A 23,160-nucleotide genomic window follows, 5' to 3' on the forward strand; every position below is an offset into this window, starting at 1 on the left:
CAGTTGATCCAGATCACTTAGTTCATTGATGAACAAGGGAGGTTCAACTTCCCATGTATCAATGCCAAATAATTTGGCATTCAGCTTCATGATTGCACCAAGAAACTTGGCAGTTTGCTCTTCAGTAACATCCTCATTCTCTTCAGAAGAGGAATACTCATCATAGCTCATGAAGGGCATAAGGAGGTTCAATGGAATCTCTATGGTCTCTAGATGAGCCTCAGAGTCCTTTGGTTCCTCAGAGGGAAGCTCCTTATTGATCACTGGACGTCCCAGGAAGTCTTCCTCCTTGGGATTCGCGTCCTCTCCTCTCCTCACAGGTTCGGCCATGGCGCTTATGTCAATGGCCTTGCACTCTCCTTTTGGATTCTCTTCTGTATTGCTTGGGAGAGTACTAGGAGGGATTTCAGTGATCCTTTTACTCAGCTGGCCCACTTGTGCTTCCAGATTTCTAATGGAAGACCTTATTTCATTCATGAAACTTACAGTGGCCTTAGATAGATCAGAGACTAGATTTGCTAAATTAGAAGCATTTTGTTCAGAGTTCTCTGTCTGTTGCTGAGTTGATGATGGAAAAGGCTTGCTATTGCTAAACCTGTTTCTTCCACCATTATTAAAGCCTTGTTGAGGCTTTTTATCCTTCCATGAGAAATTTGGATGATTTCTCCATGTTGAGTTATAGGTGTTTCCATAAGGTTCACCTATGTAATTTACCTCTGCTATTGCAGGGTTCTCAGGATCATAAGCTTCTTCTTCAGAAGATGCCTCTTGAGTACTGTTGGATGCAGCTTGCATTCCATGCAGACTCTGAGAAATCATATTGACTTGCTGAGTCAATATTTTGTTCTGAGCCAATATGGCATTCAGAGTATCAACTTCAAGAACTCCCTTCTTCATAGGCGTCTCATTACTCACAGGATTCCTTTCAGAAGTGTACATGAACTGGTTATTAGCAACCATGTCAATGAGTTCTTGAGCTTCTGCAGGAATTTTCTTTAGGTGAATGGATCCACCTGCAGAGGTGTCTAGTGACATCTTTGATAGCTCAGATAAACCATCATAGAATATATCCAGGATGGTCCATTCTGAAAGCATGTCAGAAGGACACTTTTTGGTCAACTGTTTGTATCTTTCCCAAGCTTCATAGAGGGATTCACCTTCTTTCTGTCTGAAGGTTTGAACATCAGCTCTAAGCTTGCTCAGCTTTTGAGGAGGAAAGTACTTGGCTAAGAAAGCCGTGACCAGCTTATCCCAAGAGTTCAGGCTGTCTTTAGGTTGAGAATCCAACCATAATCTAGTTCTGTCTCTTACAGCAAAAGGGAAAAGCATGAGCCTGTAGACTTCAGGATCTACTCCATTAGTCTTAACAGTATCACATATCTGCAAGAATTCAGTTAAGAACTGAAAAGGATCTTCAGATGGAAGTCCATGAAACTTGCAGTTCTGCTGCATCAGAGAAACTAATTGAGGTTTCAGCTCAAAATTGTTTGCTCCAATGGCAGGAATGGAGATGCTTCTTCCATGTAAATTGGAATTAGGTGCAGTAAAGTCACCAAGCATCTTCCTTACATTATTATTATTTTCTGCTGCCATCTCCTCTGCCTGTTCAAAAATTTCTGAAAGGTTATCTCTGGATTGTTGTATTTTAGCTTCTCTTAATTTTCTCTTCAGAGTCCTTTCAGGTTCTGGATCTGCTTCCACAAGAATGTTCTTATCCTTGCTCCTGCTCATATGACAAAGAAGAAGGCACAGAAAAAAAATAATAATAATAGAGATCCTTTATATCACAGTATAGGGATCCCTGTGTGAGTAAAAGAAAAGAGGGGGAGACAAAGAATGTGATGTAAAGGAAGAAACACAACTGTACCGATGGAAGAGATGTGAGATGAGATGTTAGGATATGAATGAATAGAATAAGATGGGAGAGGGGGAATTTTCGAAAATATTTTTGAAAAAGAGTTAGTGATTTTTGAAAAATGGTTTTTGAAAAATGTTTAGTATTTTTTTCGAAATTTTTTTTTAAATCAAAAATAAAAATAATTAGTTAATAAAAAAGAAATTTTTGAAAAAGAGGGAAGATATTTTCGAAAATTAGAGAGAGAGAGTTAGTTAGGTAGTTTTGAAAAAGTTAAGAAACAAACAAAAAGTTAGTTAGTTAGTTGAAACAAATTTTGAAAACCAATTTTGAAAAGATAAGTAGTTAGGAGGTTAGGAAAGATATTTTGAAAAAGATAAGATAAGAAGATATTTTTGAAAAGATATGATAGAAATTAGTTTTTGAAAAAGATTTGATTTTTAAAATCTCAATTAATGACTTGATTCACAAGAAATCACAAGATATGATTCTAGAACTTAAAGTTTGAATCTTTCTTAACAAGCAAGTAACAAACTTCAAATTTTTGAATCAAAACATTAATTGATTAGTTATTTTCGAAAATTTTATATAAAAATAAGAAAAAGATTTTTGAAAAATATTTTTGGAATTTTCGAAAATAACTAAGAATTTTGAAAAAGATTTGATTTTTGAAAAAGATTTTGAAAAAGATAAGATTTTCAAATTGAAAATTTGATTTGACTCATGAGAAACAATTTGATTTTAAAAATTTTGAAAAAGTCAATCCAAATTTTCGAATTTGATGAGAGAAAAAAAAGGGAAAGATATTTTTTTGATTTTTGAAATTTTTATGAAAAACATGAAAAATATGCAATGCATGAAATTTTTAGATCAAAACAATGAATGCATGCAAGAATGCTATGAATGTCAAGATGAACACCAAGAACACTTTGAATGTCATGGTGAACATCAAGAACATATTTTGAAAAATTTTTAATGCAAAGAAAACATGCAAGACACCAAACTTAGAATTCTTTAATGCTTAGACACTAAGAATTCAAGAATGCATATGATAAACATGAAAAGACACAAAACAAAAAATTCATCAAGATCAAACAAGAAGACTTACCAAGAACAACTTGAAGATCATGAAGAACACTATGAATGCATGAAATTTTCGAAAAATGCAAGATGCATATGCAAGTGACACCAAACTTATGATATGACTCAAGACTCAAACAAGAAACACAAAAATATTTTTGATTTTTATGATTTTCTAATTTTTTTTATTTTTTATTTTCGAAAATTATTTAGAAAGAAAGAAAAATAAGGATTCCAAAATTTTTAATATGAATTCCAGGAATATTGCCATGTTAGTCTAAAGCTTCAGTCCAGGAATTAGACATGGCTCACTAGCCAGCCAAGCTTTCAATGAAAGCTCTAGTCCAAAACACTAGACATGGCCAATGGCCAGCCAAGCTTCAGCAGGTGATCATGGATTAGCAGCAGGTAGATGAGCAACAATTAAATTACTCTTGATAACAAATTGCAAGCCTCAGTCCAAATAAATTTAGACATGGCTTTACAGCCAGCCAGGCTTCAACATGCTTCATGAAACACTAGAATTCATTCTTAAAAATTTGAATAAATTTTTGAAAACATTTTTATATATTTTTTGAAAACAAGAGAGAAAATTTTTTTGAAAATATTTTTTTAAAAGATTTTTGAAAAGAAAACGAAAAGAAAGTTACCCAATCTGAGCAACAAGATGAACCGTCAGTTGTCCAAACTCGAACAATCCCCGGCAACGGCGCCAAAAACTTGGTGCACGAAATTGTGATCTCCAGGCTCGAACAAATCCTGGTAATGGCTCCAAAGCTTGGTGCTCTGATCTTAATTCATAATTGTCACAACTTCGATACAACTAACCAGCAAGTGCACTGGGTCGTCCAAGTAATACCTTACGTGAGTAAGGGTCGAATCCCACGGAGATTGTTGGTATGAAGCAAGCTATGGTCACCTTGTAAATCTCAGTCAGGCGGATATAAAGTGATAATGTTGTTTTCGAATATTATATAATAAAATAGGGATAGAGATACTTATGTAAATCATTGGTAGGAATTTCAGATAAGCGAATTGAGATGCTTTTCGTTCCTCTGAACCTCTGCTTTTCTGCTATCTTCATCCAATCAGTCTCATTCCTTTCCATGGCTGGCTTTATGTGATACATCACCACTGTCAATGGCTACTTTCGGTCATCTCACGGGAAAATGATCCAATGCCCTGTCACGGCACGGCTAATCGTCTGGAGGCATCACCCTTGTCAATGGCTTCATCTTATCCTCTCAGTGAATAATATGCTCACGCACCCTGTCACGGCACGGCTATTCATCTGTCGGTTCTCGATCATGCCGGAATAGGATTTACTATCCTTTTGCGTCTGTCACTAACGCCCTGCAATCGCGAGTTAGGAGCTCGTCACAGTCATTCAATCATTGAATCCTACTCGGAATACCACAGACAAGGTTTAGACTTTCCGGATTCTCTTGAATGCCGCCATCATTCTAGCTTACGCCACGAAGATTCTGGTTAGGAGATCTAAGAGATACTCATTCTAGCTTATTTCATGTAGAACAGAAGTGTTTGTCAGACACGCGTTCATAAGGGAGAAGGATGATGAGCGTCACACATAATCATCACCTTCATCACGTTCTTGGGTGCGAATGGATATCTTAGAAGAGAAATAAGAAGAATTGAATAGAAAACAGTAGTACTTTGCATTAATCTTTGAGGAACAGCAGAGCTCCACACCTTAATCTATGGAGTGTAGAAACTCTACCGTATGAAAATACATAAGTGAAGGTCCAGGCATGGCCGAGATGGCCAGCCCCCTAAAACGTGATCACAGGATCAAAATACAATCTAGGATGCCAAATACAATAGTAAGAGGTCCTATTTATAATAAACTAGTCACTAGGGTTTACATGAGTAAGTAATTGATGCATAAATCCACTTTCGGGGCCCACTTGGTGTGTGTTTGGGCTGAGCTTGAGTGTAGCACGTGCAGAGGCCATTTATGGAGTTGAACGCCAAGTTCTGTGCCAGTTTGGGCGTTCAACTCTGGTTTTGGATCCTTTTCTGGCGCTGGACGCCAGATTTGGGCAGAAGGCTGGCGTTGAACGCCGGTTTACGTCGTCAATTCTTGGCCAAAGTATGGACTATTATATATTGCTGGAAAGCCCTGGATGTCTACTTTCCAACGCAATTGGAAGCGCGCCATTTCGAGTTCTGTAGCTCCAGAAAATCTACTTTGAGTGCAGGGAGGTCAGAATCCAACAGCATCAGCAGTCCTTTTTCAACCTCTGAATCTGATTTCTGCTCAAGTCCCTCAATTTCAGCCAGAAAATACCTGAAATCACAGAAAAACACACAAACTCATAGTAAAGTCCAGAAATGTGAATTTAACATAAAAACTAATGAAAACATCCCTAAAAGTAACTAGATCCTACTAAAAACATACTAAAAACAATGCCAAAAAGCGTATAAATTATCCGCTCATCACTGGCCATTTGTTTCAAGCAAACCATATTCAAGTGAATAAGTAAGGTTATAGGTTAAGGATTGTACCCACTTGAAGCTTGTATTAGGTGGTAATGGCCTTGGGATAGGTGTTTCTGGTGGTTCTGTAAGTTCTACTCCCTTGTGCTCTTCTGTGAATTCCTCCACTTCCTTGCAAGGTTCTACAATTGTATCTGTGTCCTGGTCAAAGTCTTCTATGTCTTCCTCATTACTTGAGTCATAGATTGGAGGTTGAGAGAAATCTACCTCCGCATCGTCTTCATATTCACTTGGGGAATATTCTTCGACCTCAGAGAATTCACTTGCGGATGCCAGTTCATTACTAAGAGAATTTGACTTGTGACTATCATCATCAAGGGAATTTGTGTCCTGGCTTTTTCCGTCTGATTCTTCATAAACAACTTGCCTTGGAGATTGTACAATATCCTCCTTAGCATCAACTGTAGCGTCCTTGACAGAGTTCTCCTCAGTTCTAGATTCCCATGGAGGTTCAGCATCTCCTAGATCTTCAACCAACTCTTCTTCTTGAACAATGACAGCTTCTTCTACTTGTTCTAGTACGAATTCATTCTCTGTCTTGTCCATTGGAGTTTCTGGTATCTCCTTCATGCTACGCTCCTCGTTAGACTGTTCACATGGGACTGTGGCTGATCCTTGTGTATTTGAGCGCCTAGAAACCCATTGAATTACTGCTTGCTCCAGTTGTCGAATGGTTGTTTGAAGTTTATTTACTGTTTCCTTTAGGCGATCCTCTGCTTCTCGGGTTGCCAGATTTGGACATGATACATAGGAAAGTGGTGGTGATTTGGAGTGATTGGATTGGTACTGGGGTAGGGAAGGATCATATGGTGGCGAATGGTGAAGAGAAGCTTGTGAGTGTGGCGGTTTGAGGTTATGTTGAAAGGATGGTTTATATGCACGGGGTGGGGCTTGTTGGTAGTTACAAGGTTGTCCACCATATCTTTCAGCTAGGTATAAACGGTAGAATGGTCTTTGTCCAGGATATCTTGGAGGGTGTTGCTGCCTAAAGGGTTGATTAGATCCTCTTGGCTCCATCCATCCTTGATTGGTCTGACCTTGATGCATATTCCTGCTGTAACTTCTATTTCCTTCAACAAAGTTAGAACCAAACTCAAAGCGAGAAGGGTGAGAGTTCATGGTAGCAAATAAAGATAAAAACGAAAAACAAAAATAAATAAACAAGCAAAAGAAAAATATTTATAATAACCAATAATAAGGCACACGTTAGCAGTTCCCCCACAACGGCGCCATTTTGACGTTAGGATTTTTGCCAGTAAAGAAGTTAAAAAAAAAAAAAAACAGTCGCGTTGTAGATATAGTCTCTAAACCGACAGAAATCCCTTCATACAAACGTTTTGGGTGTCACAAGTAACAAACCCCTTTTAAAAATTGTTAACCGAGTATTCAAACCTCGGGTCGTCTTCTCAAGGAACTGCAAGGAAGTATGTTCCTATTATTGGCTATAAAGGTTGTAATCGGGGTTTAGAAGGTGAGAAGCAAGTGATTTAAATGACAAGTAAAGTCGATGGCAATTAAAATAAATAAATACTGTAAAGCAAACTTCTGGCAAGGTAAGAGAAATTGGAAGTCCAACTTAGTTATCTCTCTCAACAATAATGAAAGTTGAATCTAAATTCCACTTAGTTAACCTTTACTAAAGCAAAGGAAAGTCAAGGGACTAATTAGTTTGACCTTCGAATCCTATTTAATTCCTAAGAAAAAGTTGGGATTATTGAAGTTCAGTTCAATTAGCAAGATGGCGATTATCAGTTATGTTGAGTTTGATAATGTTGAGTTACTGATTTCTTAACCAAGACCAAAAGGGGAAAAAGTAAAATTGCTGGAATAAAAAAATGTCCTTAGATGGAAAGCAATGGTAACACAAATTAAAGAGAAAGCAATCAATAACTGAAATACCTCAAATAATCATTAATTCAAATCATAACATGGAATAATTCATAAGCCAAATTGGCAACATTTATAGATACGAATAAAAGCATTAAAGTAAAAGTAGCATGGAAACATAAATTAAAGTAAATACTAAACCTGGATCGAGAGTTACTCTTAAAAACTAAGAGAAGTCCTAAATCCTAATCCTAAGAGAGAGAGGAGAGAACCTCTCTCAAACTAAATCTAAATCATGGAAAGTGAAAATTGGCGAGCTCTCCCTAGAATGGATGCATTCCTACACTTTATAGCCTCTAATCTGTGTGTTCTGTACTTGGATCTGGGCCAAAAGGGCTTCAGAAATCGCTGGAGGCATATTCTGTGAATTCTGGTACGTGGCCTCTGTCATGCGTCCGCTTGGGTCACGCGGTCACGTCATTCGGAGCATTTCCTTGCCAGGCGGTCGCATCAGTCACACGTCTGCATCCTATGCGTTTTGCTTAAGGCGCGCGGTCGCGTCAGTCTTGCGGCCGCGTCGCTGCTTCTTTGCTTCTGGCACGCGATCGCGTCGTCCATGCGATCGCGTGGATGCCAGTTTCTTCAAAACTCCGTTTTGCACTTTCCTTCCATTTTTGTACGTTTTCTTTTCCATCCTTTAACTGATTCTGCCTTAGAAAATCTGAAACTACTCAACACACTAATCACGGCATCGAATGGAATTAAAGGTAATTAAAATAATTAATTTTAAAGCTTAGGAAACATGTTTTTCACATACATCATATAATAAGGAAGGGAAAGTAAAACCATGCAATTAATATGAATAAGTGGGTGAAGGATTGAATAAATCATTCAAACTAAGCACAAAATAACTCATGAAATATGGGTTTATCAATCACCATTGTCAATGGGTACTGTCCGTCCTCTTAGTGAAAATGGTCCAAATGCGCTGTCACCGCATGGCTAATCATCTGTCGGTTCTCACTCATGTTAGAATAGGATCCATTGATCCTTTTGCGTCTGTCACTACGCCCAACACTCGCGAGTTTGAAGCTCGTCACAGTCATCCCATCCCAGATCCTACTCGAAATACCACAGACAAGGTTTAGACTTTCCAGATCTCAAGAATGCTGCCAATTGATTCTAGCTTATACCACGAAGACTCTGATCTCAAGGAATTGAAGACTCTATTGTCAGGAGAGACAATCAAACGCATGGACCAGGAATCCAAGAGATATGCATTCAAGCTTGTTTTCATGTAAAACGGAAGTGCTTGTCAGGCACGTGTTCATAAGTAAGAATGGTGATGAGTGTCACTTGATCATTACATTCATCATTTTCTTGTGTGTGAATGAATATCTTAGAATAAGAATAAGCTTGAGTTGAATAGAAAAACAATAGTACTTTGCATTGATTCATGAGGAACAGCAGAGCTCTATACCTTAATCTATGGGGTGTAGAAACTCCACCATTGAAAATACATAAGTGATAATGGTCCAGGCAAGGCCGAATGGCCAGCCCCCTAAAGGTGATCAAGAGATCAAAAGTAATACAAATATAGTCTCCAAAATGATATAAAGATGTGAAATAAATCACTACAAGTACTTTTTATACTAAACTAGTCACTAGGGTTTACAGAAAATGAGTAACTAAGTGCAGATAGTGCAGAAATCCACATCCGGGGCCCACTTGGTGTGTGCTTGGGCTGAGCATTGAAGCTTTCACGTGTAGAGACTCTTCTTAGAGTTAAACGCCAGCTTTGGTGCCAGTTTGGGCGTTTAACTCCAACTTTTATGCCAGTTCTAGCGTTTAACACTAGAATAGGGTAGAAAGTGGGCGTTCAAACGCCAGTTTTCGTTATCAAAGCTCCGGAAAAGTATGGACTATTATATATTGCTGAAAAGCCCAGGATGTCTAATTTCCAACGCAATTGAGAGTGCACCAATTGGGTTTCCATAGCTCAAGAAAATTCATTTTGAGTGCAGGGAGGTCAGAATCCAACAGCATCTGCCGTCCTTTTTCAGCCTCTGAATCAGATTTTTGCTCAGGTCTCTCAATTTCAACCAAAAAATACCTGAAATCACAGAAAAACACACAAACTCATAGTAAAGTCCAGAAATGTGAATTTTTCTTGAAAACTAATAAAAATATACTAAAAAGTAGCTAGATCTTACTAAAAACTACCTAAAAATAATGCCAAAAAGCATATAAATTATCCGCTCATCACAACACCAAACTTAAATTGTTGCTTGTCCCCAAGCAACTGAAAATCAAATAGGATAAAAAGAAGAGAATATACTATAAATTCCAAAATATCAATGAAACTTAGCTCCAATTAGATGAGCGGGACTAGTAGCTTTTTGCCTCTGAACAGTTTTGGCATCTCACTTTATCATTTGAAGTTCAGAATGATTGGCATCTATAGGAACTCATAATTTAGATAGTGTTATTGATTCTCCTAGTTCAGTATGTTGATTCTTGAACACAGCTACTTTATGAGTCTTGGCCGTGGCCCTAAGCACTTTGTTTTCCAGTATTACCACCGGATACATAAATGCCACAGACATATAACTGGGTGAACCTTTTCAGATTGTGACTCAGCTTTGCTAGAGTCCCCAATTAGGCCAGGATTTTATTCATTTGGGCCCTCCTATCCATTAATGCTCAAAGCCTTGGATCCTTTTTACCCTTGCCTTTTAGTTTAAAGGGTTACTAGCATTTTGCTCTTGTCTTTTGGTTTAAAGAGCTCTTGGCTTTTTCTGCTTATTTTTTCTTTTTCTTTCTTTTTTTTTCCTTTTATTTTCGCCATTTTTTTTGCAAGCCTTGTTTTTCACTGCTTTTTCTTGCTTCAAGAATCAATTTTATGATTCTTCAGATTATCAATAATATTTCTCCTTTTTCATTATTCTTTCAAGAGCCAACAATTTTAACATTAATAAACTTCACTATCAAAAATATACACTGTTCAAGCATTCATTCAGAAAGCAGAAAGTATTGTCACCACATCAAAATAATTAAACTAATCTCAAGGATGAATTTGAAATTCATGTACTTCTTGTTCTTTTGCATTTAGTACAATTTTTTTATTTAAGAAAGGTGATGGATTCATAGGACATTCATAGCTTTAAGGCATAGACACTAGACACTAATGATCATGTAATAAAGACACAAACATAAATAAACATAAAGCATAGAGAACGAAAACAGAGAAAAAAAATAAATAGACAAGGAGATTAAGGAACGGGTCCACCTTAGTGAGGGTGGCGTCTTCTTCCTCTTGAAGAACCAATGGTGCTCTTGAGCTCCTCTATGTCTCTTCCTTGCCTTTGTGGCTCTTCCCTCATAGCTCTTTGATCTTCTCTAATCTCATGGAGAATGATGAAGTGCTCTTGGTGCTCCACCCTTAATTGTCCCATGTTGGAACTTAATTCTCCTAGGGAGGTGTTAATTTGCTCCCAATATTTTTGTGGAGGAAAGTGCATCCCTTGAGGCATCTCAGGGATTTCATGATGAGGAATTTTCTTATGCTCTTGTTGAGGTCTATGAGTGGGCTCTCTTATTTTCTCCATCCTTTTTTTAGTGATGGGCTTGTCCTCTTCAATGAGGATATTTCCCTCTATGACAATCCCAGCCGAATTGCAGAGGTGACAAATGAGGTGAGGAAAGGCTAACTTTGCCAAAGTGGAGGACTTGTTAGCCACCTTGTAGAGTTCTTGAGGTATAATCTCATGAACTTCCACTTCCTCTCCAATCATGATACTATGGATCATGATGGCCCGATCCACAGTTACTTCGGATCGGTTGCTAGTAGGAATGATAGAGCGTTGGATGAACTCCAACCATCCCCTAGCTACAGGCTTAAGGTCCGGTCTTCTCAATTGAACTGGTTTGCCTCTTGAGTCACTTTTCCATTGAGCTCCTTCCACACATATGTCCATGAGGACTTGGTCCAACCTTTGATCAAAGTTGACCCTTCTAGTGTAGGGGCGTGCATTTTCTTGCATCATTGGCAAGTTGAACGCCAACCTTATATTTTCCGGAGTGAAATCTAAGTATTTCCCCCGAACCATTGTAAGCCAATTATTTAGATTCGGGTTCATACTTTGATCATGGTTCCTAGTGATCCATGCATTTCCATAGAACTCTTGAACCATTAAGATTCCGACTTGTTGAATAGGATTGGAGAAAACTCTTCATCCTCTTCTTCTAATCTCATGTCGGATCTCCGGATACTCACTCCTTTTGAGCTTGAAAGGGACCTCAGGGATCACCTTCTTCTTGGCCACAATTTCATAGAAGTGGTCTTGATGGACCTTTGAGATGAATCTCTCCATCTCCCATGACTCAGAGGTGGAAGCTTTTGCCTTCCCTTTCCTCTTTCTAGAGATTTCTCCAGCCTTAGGTGCCATAAATGGTTATGAAAAAACAAAAAGCAGTGCTTTTTTACCACACCAAACTTAAAGTGTTTGCTCGTCCTCGAGCAAAGAAGAAAGAATGAAGGAGAAGAAGAAGAAAATGGAGGAGATGGAGGGTGAGGGTGAGTTCGGCCAAGGGTGTATAAGGTGTTTGTGATGTGTGAAATTGAAGGAGTGATGAGGGGTATATATAGGAGTAGGGGGAGGCTTGGTTCGAGTATTTGGGGTTAGGTTTGGGAGGGAAAAATAGTTTTGAATTTGAAGGTAGGTGGTGTTTTGGGGAAAAGTGAATGAGGTGATTGGTGAAGGGTATTTGGGGAAGAGGGTAAGATTTGATAGGTGAAGGGTATTTGGGGAAGAGTGTTATGGAAATGTGGGAAGAGGAGAGAAGAAAAGGTGGGGTAGGTGATAAACTACTATTTTATGGTTTATCTTTTGCTCAATTGAGTGGTTTTTATCAACTCTTTACCCACTTATTCATACTATTTGCATGGTTTTACATTTGCCTTCCTAATTATGTGCTTTGATTGAAAACATGCTTCTTTGGCCTTAAGTTCCCTATGTTTAATCCTCTCTTATTAATATTAGATGTCTTGATATGTGTGTTAAGTGATTTTAGAGATTACAGGGCAAGAATGGCTCAGAGGATGGAAAGGAAGCATGCAAAAGTGGAAGGAATACAGGAAACTGAAGGAACTGCTAAAGCTGTCTAGCCTGACCTCCTGGCACTCAAACGACCATAACTTGAGCTACAGAGGTCCAAATGACACGGTTCTAGTTACGTTGGAAAGCTGACATCTGGGGCTTCGCAACGATATATAATTTTCCATAGTTGCCTCGAAGTTAGGTGACATGAACGCGTGAATGACGCACCCGCGTTGCATCTGCGAACTTCAATCCACGCTAACGTGTGGACGACGCCTCCGCATCACTTTCCCGCGACCTGAACGTAACAAAAATCGCAGGGGGCGATTTCTGGGCTGTTTTTAACCCATTTTTCAGCCTAGAACACACAGATTAGAGGCTATAAAGTGGGGGAATGCATTCATTCATAAGGACAAGCTCACAATACACAATTTTAGGATTTCGATGTAGCTTTTAGAGAGAGAGGTTCTCTCCTCTCTTTTAGGATTAGGATTCCTCTTAAAGGAATTAGGATTTCAACTTACAACTTCAATCACAGGTTCAATGTTCCTTTTATTTATTTTATCAATTTAGTTTATGAACGCTTTATGTTTAGATTGATTTTCTTTACTTAATGCAATTTGAGGTATTTCAGATTTATGATCGCTCTCTTTTATTTATGATATAAATAATTTGGATTTTTCCCTTTTAGCTTTGGTTGAGTCATTGGAGACATTTGAGTTATCAAACTCATTGTTGACTGAAAATTGGAATTTTTCAAGAATTAATTCGAGTTCCAATAACTCTAGCCTTTCCCAAGGAAAGACTAGAACCTGAGGAATCAATATTAATTCATCCACTTAACTTACCTTCATAGTTAGAGGTTAACAAAGTGGGAGAAAAATCCAATTCTCATCACAATTGATAAGGATAACTAGGATAGGACTTCCAGTTCTTATACCTTGCCAAGAGTTTATTTTATTATTACTATTTTATTATTCTTATCATTTAACATACTTCTTTCTTACTTTCAAAACCCCCAATTTACAAGACTCATAACCAATAATAAGAACACCTCCCTGCTCCTTGAGAAGACGACCCGAGACGAAAAATGGGAGAAATTTCTAAAAAGGGAGACAAACAAGTCCATCTGCACAATCCTTGAAGAAAAGCATCAGTTGGAACAACCCGTCCACCTGCACATCTCAGCATGCACCAAGGACGGTGAAACCTTTAAGTGTGGGGAGGTCGATACCGATCTCCATGGGTTAGTACTTTCTTCTCTCAACACCAATGTTTAAATTTTCTTTATAGTTAGTTGTTGCATTTGCATGTTTGATTGCATGATTATTTGATTTTGTGCATATTTTATCACTTGGTTGAAGTAATATTTTCTTTTTCAAGAAACCTTTTAGAGCATTTCACTAATCGAATAAAATTTAATGTTAAACTTGTTTGAAGAAATATTATACTGGAACATGGTTTAGAGCTCGAACACACAAAACCTGTGAGATTTTTTGTGTGTGTTTTCCTCTCTAAAATTGTGATCTTCGTCTTGCTTAATTCTATATTTCCATTATTTGATGTATGCATACACTTACATGATTGAGGCCTTTGTTTCACTGAGCCTACATACCCATATGGCCTTACCCTTTCATTATTCTTTGCAAACCAATGTTGAGCCTATTATAACCCTTTGTTCTTTACTTTAGCACATCATTAACTCTAAGCAAAAAATAATAATGTCCTTAATTTGAATCCTTGGTTTGCTTAGACTAGTGAAAGTGCTTATGATTTAAGTATGGAGAAAGTTGAATTTGGAAACATTTTGTTTGAGAATTGAGTATGTTAGAATTTTTTGAAATGTGAAAAAAATGTTTAGGACATGATTCATGCATCCAATAATTTAATCATATGCATTGAAAAAAATATATATATATATATATATATATATATATATATATATATATATATATATATAAGAGAGAGAAAGGAAAAATAGCAAATAAGAAAAAGGGGACAAAATGCCCCTAAGTAAATGGTGAAAGCAATGCATATGTACTGTACTTGAAATTATTCGCATGAATATGTGGAAAACATGGTTAATGGATAGTTAAGTTTTGTATTATGATTACATGGATTGTCTAAAGTTAGGTGGAAAGTTTAAGTTAATTAAGGATTCAGATTTTAGTCCACTTGGCCAAATACAATCCTACCTTGACCCTAACCCCATTACAACCCTTAAAAGACCTCTTGATATGTGTATCTGTGCATTAAATTTTTGTTGATTGGTAGAAGAAAAGCTAGCCTTAGAAAGCAAGGTTAGTAGAGAATTGAGAGAATCGAACCTTAAATACTTGAGTGATTAAAGTGTATACACTACTAGTGAGGGTTCGATGCTCAATTCCTTGTTCCCTGCTTTCATGAGCTATTTTCTTCTTGCAAGTCTATTTGTACTTCATTTTCATGATTTGAATAGTGAAATCTAGTTCATATTTCTTCTTGAAGGATTTGTTTACTTTTAACTAAGTAGGTAGAAACATTTTGCATGTAGTTGCATTCATGTAGATAGGTTGCATTTCATATTAATCTACTATTCCTCTTCATCTTTATAGCTTCTCTTGAGCTTAGCATGAGGACATGCTAATGTTTAAGTGTGGGGAGGTTGATAAACCACTATTTTATGGTTTATCTTGTGCTCAATTGAGTGATTTTTATCAACTCTTTACCCACTTATTCATACTATTTGAATGGTTTTACATTTGCCTTCCTAATTATGTGCTTTGATTGAAAACATGCTTCTTTGGCCTTATGTTCCCTATGTTTAATCCTCTCTTATTACCATTAGATGCCTTGATATGTGTGTTAAGTGATTTTAGAGATTACAGGGCTAGAATGGCTTAGAGGATGGAAAGGAAGCATGCAAAAGTGGAAGGAATATAGGAAACTGAAGGAACTGCTAAAGTTGTCCAGCCTGACCTCCTGGCACTCAAACGACCATAACTTGAGCTACAGAGGTCCAAATAACACGGTTCTAGTTGCGTTGGAAAGCTGACATCTGGGGCTTCGCAATGATATATAATTTACCATAGTTGCCCCGAAGTTAGGTGACGCGAACGCGTGAATGACGCGCCCGTATCGCATCTGCGAACTTCAATCCACGCTAACACGTGGATGACTCCTCCGCGTCACTTTCCCGCGACTTGAACGTAACAGAAATTGCAGGGGGCGATTTCTGGGCTGTTTTTGACCCAGTTTTCAGCCCAGAACACACAGATTAGAGGCTATAAAGTGGGGGAATGCATTCATTCATAAGAACAAGCTCACAATACACAATTTTAGGATTTAGATGTAGTTTTTAGAGAGAGGTTCTCTCCTCTCTCTTAGGATTAGGATTCCTCTTAAAGGAATTAGGATTTCAACTTTTTATTTCAACTTACAACTTCAATCACAGGTTCAATGTTCCTTTTATTTATTTTATCAATTTAGTTTATGAACGCTTTATGTTTAGATTGATTTTCTTTACTTAATGCAATTTGAGGTATTTCAGATTTATGATCGCTCTCTTTTATTTATGATATAAATAATTTGGATTTTTCCCTTTTGGCTTTGGTTGAGTCATTGGAGACACTTGAGTTATCAAACTCATTGTTGACTGAAAATTGGAATTTTTCAAGAATTAATTCGAGTTCCAATAACTCTAGCCTTTCCCAAGGAAAGACTAGGACCTGAGGAATCAATATTAATTCATCCACTTAACTTACCTTCATAGTTAGAGGTTAACAAAGTGGGAGAAAAATCCAATTCTCATCACAATTGATAAGGATAACTAGGATAGGACTTCCAGTTCTTATACCTTGCCAAGAGTTTATTTTATTATTACTATTTTATTTTTCTTATCATTTAACATACTTCTTTCTTACTTTCAAAACCCCAATTTACAAGACTCATAACCAATAATAAGAACACCTCCCTGCAATTCCTTGAGAAGACGACCCGAAGATTAAATACTCGGTTATCAATTTTAAAGGGGTTTGTTACTTGTGACAACCAAAACTTTTGTAAGAAAGGTTGATTGCTTGGTTTAGTAACTATACTTGCAACGAGAGTTTACTATAACTTCTAAACCATCAATCATCCGTTTTTCAGTAGGTGGGGATCCTGTGGGGTCCACAGATCCTGAGGGGTCAAGGACTTTAACATCCCTGCTCCATTTAGGCGTGCAAGACGCCCTTAGAGTGTGGTGCACGAAATTGCGATCATCAACAATGGCGCCAAAGACTTGGTGCTCTCAAAGATGAATCACACTTTGTCACAACTTCGCACAACTAACCAGCAAGTACACTGGGTCATCCAAGTAATAAACCTTACGTGAGTAAGGGTCGATCCCACGGATATTGTCGGCTTGAAGCAAGCTATGGTCACCTTGTAAATCTCAGTCAGGCGGATTCAAATGGTTACGGTGAATTGATAATAAAAATATAAATAAAATATAAACTAGGATAGAGATACTTATATAATTCATTGGTGAGAATTTCAGATTAGCGTATAGAGATGCTTTCGTTCCTCATAAACCTCTACTTTCCTGCTGTCTTCATCCAATCATTCCTACTCCCTTCCATGGCAAGCTTATGCAGGGCATCACCGTTGTCAATGGCTACATCTCGTCCTCTCAGTGAAAATGGTCCAAAATGCACTGTCACCGCACGACTATTCATCTGTCGGTTCTCGATCATACTGGAATAGGATTCAGTCATCCTTTTGCATCTGTCACTATGCCCAGCACTCGCGAGTTTGAAGCTTTTCATAGCCATCCCTTCCCAGACCCTACTCGGAATACCACAGACAAGGTTTAGACTTTCCAGATCTCAAGAATGGCCGCCAATAATTCTAGCCTATACCACGAAGACTCTGATCTCATGGAATGGAAGGCTCGGTTGTCAAGCGAGGCAACCATGCGTCATGAACCAGAAGGCTAAGAGATATGCACTTAAGCGATTGCAAGTAGAACGGAGGTGTTTGTCAGGCACGCGTTCATGGGTGAGAATGATGATGAGTGTCACGGATCATCACCTTCCTCAGGTTGAAGGACAAGTGTATATCTTAGATAAGAAATAGGCTTGAGTTGAATAGAAAAACAATAGTACTTTGCATTAATTCATGAGGAACAGCAGAGCTCCACACCTTAATCTATGGTGTGTAGAAACTCTACCGTTGAAAATACATAAGAACAAGGTCCAGGCATGGCCGAGAGGCCAGCCTCCATAATCTCAGAACTAAACGTCTAAAGATGTTCCAAAAGATCTAAATACAATAGTAAAAAGTCCTATTTAAGCTAAACTAGTTACTAGGGTTACAGAGATAAGTAAATGATACAGAAATCCACTTCCGGGGCCCACTTGGTGTGTTCTTGGGCTGAGCATTGAAGATTTCACGTGGAGAGGTCTTTCTTGGAGTTAAATGCCAGTTTATAACCTGTTTCTGGTGTTTAACTCCACTTTGCAACCTGTTTCTGGCGTTTGACTCCAGAATAGGGCAAGGAGCTGGCGTTGAACGCCAGTTTGCGTCGTCTAAACTCGGGTAAAGTATGGACTATTATATATTGCTGGAAAGCCCTGGATGTCTAATTTCCAAAGCAATTAAGAGCGCATCATTTGGAGTTCTGTAGCTCCAGAAAATCCACTTTGAGTGCAGGGAGGTCAGAATCCAATAGCATCTGCAGTCCTTCTTCAACTTTTGAATTTGATTTTTGCTCAAGTCCCTCAATTTCAGCCAGAAAATACCTGTAATCACAAAATAACACACAAACTCATAGTAAAGTCCAGAAATGTGATTTTTATTTAAAAACTAATAAAAATATACTAAAAACTAACTAAATCATACTGAAAACTATGTAAAACCAATGCCAAAAAGCGTATAAATTATCCGCTCATCACAACACCAAACATAAATTGTTGCTTGTCCCCAAGCAACTGAAAATCAATTAGGATAAAAAGAAGAGAATATACTATAAATTCCAAGATATCAATGAAACTTAGCTCCAATCAGATGAGCGGGACTAGTAGCTTTTTGCCTCTTGAATAGTTTTGGCATCTCACTTTATCCATTGAAGTTCAGAATGATTGGCATCTATAGGAACTTAGGATTTAGATAGTGTTATTGATTCTCCTAGTTCAATATATTTATTCTTGAACACAGCTACTTTATGAGTCTTGGCCGTGGCCCTAAGCACTTTGTTTTCCAGTATTACCACCGGATACATAAATGCCACAGACACATAACTGGGTGAACCTTTTCAGATTGTGACTCAGCTTTGCTAAAGTCCCAAATTAGAGGTGTCCAGGGTTCTTAAGCACACTCTTCTTTTGCTTTGGACCTCGACTTTAACTGCTCAGTCTCAAGTTTTCACTTGACACCTTCACGCCACAAGCACATGGTTAGAGACAGCTTGGTTTAGCCGGTTAGGCCAGGATTTTATTCCTTTAGGCCCTCCTATCCACTGATGCTCAAAGCCTTGGATCCTTTTTATTACCCTTGCCTTTTGGTTTTAAGGGCTATTGGCTTTTTGCTCTTGCCTTTTGGTTTAAAGAGCTTTTGGCTTTTTCTGCTTGCTTTTTCTTTTTCTTTCTCTTTTTTTTCGCCATTTTATTTTCTTTTTTTTTTCACAAGCTTTTGTATTCACTGCTTTTTCTTGCTTCAAGAATCATTTTTATGATTTTTCAGATCATCAAATAACATTTTTCCTTTATCCTTATTCTTCAAGAGCCAACATATTTAACATTCATAAACCACAATATCAAAAGACATATGCACTGTTCAAGCATTCATTCAGAAAAGAAAAAGTATTGTCACCACATCAAAATAATTAAACTAGTTTCAAGGATGAATTCAAAACCCTGTAATAAGACATAGGACATTCATAACTTTAAGGCATAGACACTTAGACACTAGTGATCATGTAATAAGACACAAACATAAATAAACATGAGGCATAAAACCGAAAAACAGAAAAAATAAGAACAATGAGATTAAGGAATGGGTCCACCTTAGTGAGGGTGGCGTCTTCCTTTTCTTGAAGAACCAATGGTGCTCTTGAGCTCCTCTATGTCTCTTCCTTGTCTTTGTTGCTCCTCCCTCATATCTCTTTGATCTTCTCTAATCTCATGGAGAATGATGGAGTGCTCTTGATGTTTCACCCTTAGTTATCCCATGTTGGAGCTTAATTCTCCTAGGGAAGTGTTAATTTGCTCCCAATTGTTTTGTGGAGGGAAGTGCATCCCCTGAGGCATCTCAGGGATTTCATGATGAGGAATTTCCTCATGCTCTGGTTGAGATCCATGCTCTCTTGTTTGCTCCATCCTTTTCTTAGTGATGGGCTTATCCTCATCAATGAGAATGTCTCCCTCTATGTCAATCCCAGCCGAATTGCATAGATGGAAAATGAAGTGAGGAAAGGCTAACCTTGCCAAAGTGGAGGACTTGTCAGCCACCTTATAGAGTTCTTGAGGTATAATCTCATGAACCTCCACTTCCTCGCCAATCACGATACTATGGATCATGATAGCCCGGTCTACAGTAACTTTAGACCGGTTGCTAGTAGGAATGATTGAGTGTTGAATGAACTCCAACCATCCTCTAGCTACAGGCTTAAGGTCTAGTCTTCTCAATTGAACCGGCTTGCCTCTTGAGTCAACCTTCCATTGAGCTCCTTCTACACATATGTCCATGAGGACTTGGTCCAACCTTTGATCAAAGTTGACCATTCTAGTGTAGGGGCGTGCGTTTTCTTCCATCATTGGCAAGTTGAACGCCAGCCTTACATTTTCCGGACTGAAATCTAAGTATTTCCCCCGAACCATGGTAAGCCAATGCTTTGGATTCGGGTTCACACTTTGATCATGGTTCCTAGTGATCCATGCGTTTGCATAGAACTCTTGCACCATTAGGATCCCGACTTGTTGAATGGGGTTGGTGAGAACTTCCCAACCTCTTCTTTGGATCTCAAGTCGGATCTCTGGATACTCATTCTTTTTGAGCTTGAAAGGAACCTCAGGGATCACTTTTTTCTTGGCCACAACTTCATAGAAGTGGTCTTGATGGACCTTTGAGATGAATCTCTCCATCTCCCATGACTCAGAGGTGGAAGCAATTGCCTTCCCTTTCCTCTTCCTTGAGGTTTCTCTGGTCTTAGGTGCCATTAATAGTTATGGAAAAACAAAAAGCAATGCTTTTTACCACACCAAACTTAAAATGTTTGCTCATCCCCGAGCAAAAGAAGAGGGAAAGAAGGAAAAGAAGAAGAAGAATGGAGGAGAGGGAGAGAGGTGTGTAGTCGGCCAAGGGTAAGAAGAAAGGGTTGTGTTCTGTGAAAATGAAGAAGGAATGAGGGGTTTATATAGGAGTGGGGAAGGTTTAGGGTTCGGCCATTAGGATTGGGTTTGGGAGGGAAAAGAGTTTCAATTTTGGAGGTGGGTAGGGTTTATGGGGAAGAGTGGATGGATGTAAGTGGTGAAGATATGATGGAGAAGAGTAAGTGAGGTGATTGGTGAAAGGGTATTTAGGGAAGAGAGTTATGAAAAGGTGTGAAGAGGAGAGAAGAAGTGGTGGGGATCCTGTGGGCTCCACAGATCCTGTGGGGATCCTGTGGGGTCCACAGATCCAGTGGGGCTAAGGACTTAACATCCCTGCTCCAATTAGGAGTGTAAAACGCCCTTGCTGTGCAATCTTGGCGTTTAACGCCAGACTGCTGCTTGTTTCTGGCGTTAAACGCCCAAATGTAGCCAGTTTTTGGTGTTTAACGCCAGGTAGATGCTTGTTTCTGGCGTTAAATACTAGCTTGGTGCTTGTTTCTGGCGTTAAACGCCAGACAGATGCTTGTTTCTGGCGTTTAAATGCCAGAATGCTCCTCTTCCAGGGTGTGCTATTTTTAATGCTGTTTTTCATTCTGTTTTTGACTTTTCAGTAGTTTTTGTAACTCCACATGATCATCAACCTAATAAAACACGAAATAACAAAAAGAAAATAAAATGGATATGATTAAATAACATTGGGTTGGCGCCCAACAAGCGCTTCTTTAATGTCAATAGCTTGACAGTGAGCTCTCATGGAGCCTCACAGATGTTCAGAGCATTGTTGGGACCTCCCAACACCAAACTTAGAGTTTGAATGTGGGGGTTCAACACCAAACTTAGAGTTTGGTTGTGGCCTCCCAACACCAAACTTAGAGTTTGACTGTGGGGGCTTTGGTTGACTCTACAGTGAGAGAAGCTTTTCATGCTTCCTCTCCATAGTTATAGAAGGAGATCCTTGAATTTTAAACACAAGGTAGTCCTCATTCAGTTGAAGGATCAACTCTCCTCTGTCCACATCAATCACAGCTTTTGCTGTGGCCAGGAAGGGTCTTCCAAGGATGATGGATTCATCCTCATCCTTCCCAGTGTCTAGGATTATGAAATCAGCAGGGATGTAAAGGCCTTCAACCTTTACTAACACGTCCTCTACTTGTCCATAAGCTTGTTTTCTTGAGTTGTTTGCCATCTCCAATGATATTCTGGCAGCTTGCACCTCAAAGATCCCAAGTTTCTCCATTACAGAGAGTGGCATTAAGTTTATTCCTGACCCCAGGTCACACAGAGCCTTCTCAAAGGTCACGGTGCCTATGTTACAGGGAATTAGGAATTTACCAGGATCCTGTTTCTTTTGAGGTAATTTTTGCCTATCCAATGCATTTAGTTCATTAGTGAGCAAGGGAGGTTCATCTTCCCAAGTCTCATTACCAAATAATTCGGCATTCAGCTTCATGATTGCACCAAGGTACTTAGCAACTTGCTCTTCAGTAATGTCTTCATCCTCTTCAGAGGATGAATACTCATTAGAGCTCATGAAGGGTAGAAGGAGGTTCAATGGAATCTCTATGGTCTCTAGATGAGTCTCAGATTCCTTTGGTTCCTCAGAGGGAAACTCCTTATTGGTCACTGAGTGTCCCAGGAGGTCTTTCTCACTAGGATTCACGTCCTCCTCCTCCACTTTGGGTTCGGCCACACCAAGTAAGGTTATGGCCTTGCAGTCACTTTTTGGATTCTCTTCTGTATTGCTTGGGAGAGTACTAGGAGGAGTTTCAGTGACTCTTTTACTCAGCTGGCCCACTTGTGCCTCCAAATTTCTAATGGAGGACCCTGTTTCATTCATGAAACTTAAAGTGGCCTTAGATAGATCAGAGACTATATTTGCTAAGCTAGATAGATTCTGCTCAGAATTCTCTGTCTGTTGCTGAGTGGATAATGAAAAAGGCTTGCTATTACTAAACCAGTTTCTTCCACCATTATTAAAGCCTTGTTGAGGCTTTTGTTGATCCTTTCATGAGAAATTTGGATGATTTCTCCATGTGAGATTATAGGTATTCCCATAGGGTTCCCCCATGTAATTCACATCTGCTATTGTAGGGTTCTCAGGATCATAAGCTTCTTCTTCAGAAGATGCCTCTTGAGTACTGTTGGATGTAGCTTGCAATCCATTCAGACTCTGAGAAATCATATTGACTTGCTGAGTCAATATTTTATTCTGAGCCAATATGACATTCAGAGTATCAATTTCAAGAACTCTCTTCCTCTGAGGCGTCCCATTACTCACAGGATTCCTTTCAGAAGTGTACATGAACTGGTTATTTGCAACCATGTCAATGAGTTCTTGAGCTTTTGCAGGCGTTTTCTTTAGGTGAATGGATCCACCTGCAGAATGGTCCAATGACATCTTTGATAACTTAGACAGACCATCGTAGAATATATTCAGGATGGTCCATTCTGA

At 38.6% G+C, this 23,160-nt stretch overlaps 1 non-coding gene across 1 annotated transcript; it reads left to right on the forward strand.

The window, feature by feature from the left end:
* Positions 1-1,089: 1,089 nt before the first annotated feature.
* Positions 1,090-1,197, forward strand: LOC112787387 (small nucleolar RNA R71). The gene has a single exon (XR_003194803.1). It is a non-coding gene; the product is annotated as a small nucleolar RNA R71 (small nucleolar RNA).
* The last annotated feature ends 21,963 nt before the right edge of the window (positions 1,198-23,160 follow it).

Source organism: Arachis hypogaea, chromosome 20, assembly GCF_003086295.3.
Source record: "Arachis hypogaea cultivar Tifrunner chromosome 20, arahy.Tifrunner.gnm2.J5K5, whole genome shotgun sequence".
NCBI lineage: Eukaryota > Viridiplantae > Streptophyta > Magnoliopsida > Fabales > Fabaceae > Arachis > Arachis hypogaea.